Source organism: Macrotis lagotis, chromosome 1 (genome assembly GCF_037893015.1).
Source record: "Macrotis lagotis isolate mMagLag1 chromosome 1, bilby.v1.9.chrom.fasta, whole genome shotgun sequence".
In the NCBI taxonomy this organism is placed as follows: domain Eukaryota; kingdom Metazoa; phylum Chordata; class Mammalia; order Peramelemorphia; family Peramelidae; genus Macrotis; species Macrotis lagotis.
Window position 1 is genome coordinate 104064648 of NC_133658.1, and position 5000 is coordinate 104069647.

The window sequence follows — 5000 nt, forward strand, 5'->3', positions numbered from 1 at the left end:
TAAAAAGACAGTGGAAAAAGGAAAGAAAATATCAAAGGGAAAGGAAAGAAGGGAATAAAATTACAAATAAAAAAGTATTTTTTAGTATAGATCAATCTACCACCCCCCCTTTTTTTTTTATCAAAACCAGAAGATTGGTTTGTTCTCAATCCTATGCTCATTTTTTAGGGCCATTAGATGTAACTAGCCCTCCCTCCAGCTCTTCCTGATACCAATTTCCCTCAAACACACAAACAATAGAACTAAAAAGCTGGGAAGGTCATTGAAGAAATTCAATTGAAGTTGAATGAGACCAATTCTATAAGAGACTTTTCAACAAAATGAATTGGATGAAACAAAAGACCTGGGACTTTTCCACTTCTTATTGTTTCTACCTCAAAAGAATCAATAAATTGTGTCAGGCTTCTATATCTTAAAAATGAATAAAGAAAAGAAAAGGAAAGGAAATCTGATGTAGTGTATGTAGACACCATCTTGATATTATAATGAAAAAGAGAAAACAATATAAAAACCTAAGGTAGTAAGAACAGCTATCATCTTTGTATTGCAAAGAAAAGTCATATAATATAATAAGTGTGTGTGTGTTTGTGTATATACAAAAAAGTACACACACAAATACAGCCACCTACATATATAAAGATATGCGTACACTTATACATATAAAACTAAACAATATCATGTCTATGTACATATAAGCACATATATGGTTTATTAAGCATGCCTGAAGTATTTTATCTGTATTGAAATAATCATTTCATCAAGTTATTTAAATATCCAGAGGTATTCCTATATATTCTATAAAAAATCTCAAGCTCACTGAAAGACTGACACTATTTACCAAGCAAATAGTCATTGAAATTAGTGACCTGGTTAATGGAAGACAGGTCTTGCACCTTGCTTGTGAGTTTTTAATATTTGTTGGTTTGTTTATTTTAAGCTTGAATGTTTCTTGTCACCATCAAACATTAGATAACTACAGAAAACTCATATAAAACTGAGATTTCCATTGATTTAGTGAATAGTTTCATGAATTTTTTATCAGAGAGATGACGTCACACTATCATACTTATTTGTTGTTGCTGTTGTTTTAGGCCATTAATAACACATACCTGGCTTTAGTCAATTCTCAGTGACTGTAGCTGTCACAGATTTTTGTTGAGTTGGCATTTTTAAAATGTCAGCTGCAGAACAGGAAAGAAAGAATGCTGCTTAGTGAAATCAATCAAGTTCTCTAAAATCAATTTACTGCACTAACTGGTAAACAATTGGCTGATCAGTAGCCATTGATTGTTTTTTATAAAGAAACGATGTATTACCAGTAAACTGTATCTAGGATGTATATCTAGAAGCATAGGCTGAAAAACCACTTCTTCAGAGATTATCTAGTCTTTTTATTGGTAAGAAAAACAAGGTACAGAAAACTGAAACTGCATTTAACTTCAAATATATAATTTGAATTTCAGCTCTGCCCTTACTAAATATTTGACTTCAGGCAAATTACTGAATTGCACTTGCACTCAATTTCCTCATTTATAAGAGGATGAAGTTAATGGTATTTAAAGGACTATATTTAAATCAATTTCTCCAAACTACTATTCTCTTAGGAAACTCTTAACTTCTGTGAATTTGTGATCCCATTGAACTGAACACTGACTTCATAGTCTAGTTTACAATCAATTCATGCTCCTATCCTATGGAAGTGTTGTCCATGTCCTCCCATAAATCTGTAATGGAGGATCTATCCAATGTACTAGAGCTCTTGGCCTAAATCTTTTAACCAGATTACGTAGACATTCTATGTCCTCAAAAAGCTGATAGTCGTTCTGCATTAAGAATTCTAAAATAATATTTGACCAAAATATCAAATATTTAACTGTAATATCCAGGTCTCAAAATGGTCAATAAGACAGAAAGTTATCAATCATTCTCATTCTTTGATTTATTTTAAGTTTCATTTTAAAAACTCAAATGGTATGCTTGATTTTTATATTCATGCTTTTGTTATATCAAATGCAATCTATCTAAAGTCATTTTGGTTTCCATCTCTCAAAATAACTTCTTTGCACGATGTGTCATCAGACTCATGTTGGAAATGGGAGTAAGGAGGAGCAAAATATTTTCATGCCAGTATTTGAACTACTTTCTCAGAAATCTAATTCATATACAAACTGAGAGTTCATAGTACTTCATATAAGCCTTTGAGCATAATGTTAAAAAAACTATGGTATAATAGAAAGGGCAGTCGATTTCAATTGGAAGACCTGAGTTTGAATTTTAATTTCTGCTACTTATTACCCATATGAAGTAGGACCAGTCTCTAAACCTCTTAGATTAAAGTTCCCCATCTATGAAATGAAACATTTGGGCTAAATATATATATTCTAGCTCTATATACAAGACTTCCATATAACATAATTAGACTTCTTTTCTCCTAGTATCCATTTTCTGCCCTCTACAATTTTGCCTGAATATAACTACCAGATTAATATTCCTATACTATTTTCAATGCTTTCCTATTTCCTAAAGCAATAAATCAAATTACATTTCTTGTTCTACTACTTTCCAATATAATTTCTCTAATTCACTGATGTCTTTCTCATCTTCCCTGAAGCACACAAGATCTGTCCTTGCCTCCAGGGAAGGGATTCTTTATTTGGTGTTGTTCCCCTGACATGTCTTCTCTATTATCACTCTTACCATGAAACCTGTCCAAATTAAACTCATTTTTCATGGCCAAGCTCATCTGAAATCCTACTTCCTTCACACAACCCTTTCCAAACTGTGACAGTATTTAGAGTCTACAGGAGAGCATATAGCACTGAATTATATACTCTAGTATCTCCCCCCCCCCCCCCCCCCCGCTGTATCACATTCTGGTTAGATTTCCTTAAATAGATTGTGTGTTCTTTGAGGTCAAGGACCATCTCTGAGACTTCTCCCCTAATGTAGGTAGTTAACAAATGCTAGTCTGCGCACCTGAGCTAATTTCACTATTGGTACTAGTTTTCTGTCTGAAGATAGGATTAGAGCCATTGATCTCTTAATTATCTTTTGACTATAAAACTGTGATTATAATTCTGTTCAGATTACTTATCATCTAATTTCCTGAAGACCTACTTACTGCTTAGTAATAGGAAAACTGGAATCCATCGACAAGCAAAGCCTATTTTGCATTAAAAAACAAACCCTAAACATATTTTCACACTTTTAGTGTTAAAAATCACTTGCAGAAGGGAATCCAAAATGGACAAGATAAAATTTCTCAGCAGACAAAAATGTTCTCTACAACTACAGGTCTGTTTTCTTTAAAGGAAAATAACTTTATACCTTGATTCCTATTTTCCCAGATAAAAATTCTGGTAGCAAGTCCCTGGTAAATTTCCATTTTTTTCTTTTTAACTGGATATTAACCCAAATAGCCAGAGATGCAGTTCTTTACTAATATAAGTGATGAAAGACAATGGATAATTCCAAGAGAAAAATGAAAATTATAAATAACCAGTTGAAAATGCTCTAAATAATTACTAATCTTAGAATAAAAATGAAATAATTCTGTTCATTCATACAAAAATTGACAATTGATTAACATATATTCCCAAAATCTTCAATAATTTTGGAAAGACCATGGGAAAGCAGTACACTAATATGCTTTTAGTGAACTTATAAATTAGTCCAACCATTCTACAAATCAATTTTTAATTAACCTGAAGAGATATTAACTATTCATACTCTTTGACCTAGACATGCCTTACTTGATTTAAATCTAAAGTAGGTCAATGGCAGAAAGGTCTTGGATATGTCAAAATTTAATGAGCATTAAATGTGTACTTCTTTCCAGGCAGTATTAAAACACTGGGCATATTCATTATCCAGACTGTGTGGGGGATACAAAGCAACAGTGGTATAAATGCAAATGATATTGACTTCAGAGTCAAAGTATTTATGTTCAGATCATGGCTATATCATTATTTGAATATTTACTGATGATTATTTACTCCTTGTGAGCTTTGGGTAAGTCACTTAATTCTGCATTCATTTTATTTTTCACTTGAAATGATTAGATGATCTCTACAGTCTCTTTTGGCTTTAAATTTATGATCCTTTTAACATTCTATGTCTTCAAGAACTTTACATTCTATTAAGGGATAAGAGTAAAATATTAAGCTTAACATCAAAAAGATTTGGATTTGAATGTTGACTCCCTTTTACTACTTGGGTGACTTAGGAAAAGTCACTTTCTAGAAAATCTTCATTTCAACTCCCACATTCCCAGAATTAATAAAAGTTGCTTAGCCAGGGACAAAATATGTGGGGTTGGCTCCAGGCTGTTACTTTATTCTTCATCTATTTTGTCTGCGTGAAGGACAGAAACCATGAAACACTGATTTGAAAACCAGAACAAGATGGAATGGGGACCAGAGGCAGTCTTTTGACCAAAGTTCTTGACCAAATCTAAACAGACTTCCTTAATATCTAATTGCAGTGTCTTTGATAAAGAAAATGTAAAAGACACTCTCACACTTAGTTTTTACTGATTGACTGATTAATCAAAATAAAGATTTTAAGTGAGACATGGTCATCAATAGATGCCCCAGCCTTAAAGAAGCAACAGGGGCAAGATTTAAATCAAGGTCTTCTAAATTTAGAATCAATGTATTTTTATTGCCCAGTAAGATTGAGGAGAGCAGAACAAAAGAATAGTATGACTAGCATTTATATTTATAATGTTTAACAAATTGCTTTAAAAATGCTATCTCGTTTGATGCCCACAACATCTTAGAGATGAGGAAACAAGTTGAGAGAGCATGGCAGAGCTAGTAAATAAGGTCTCCTTGACTCCAAGACCAACACTCAACAACAACAAATTGATTAAGAGTCATACATTTGGTAACCCAAATATTTCAGGATTAATTCATTTAATTTATGTATTATTTCATGTATTATTTAATTTAATTCATGCATTATTTTGTTGGTTTTGTAATAAGGGTATCAATTATAAA

General features: G+C 32.2%; 1 protein-coding gene across 23 annotated transcripts in view; it reads right to left on the reverse strand.

Moving 5' to 3' along the window:
• The window catches only part of NRXN1 (neurexin 1), a 1421526-nt gene that overhangs the window by 1194048 nt on the left and 222478 nt on the right, over positions 1–5000 (reverse strand). The gene's annotated exons all lie outside the window — the stretch shown is intronic.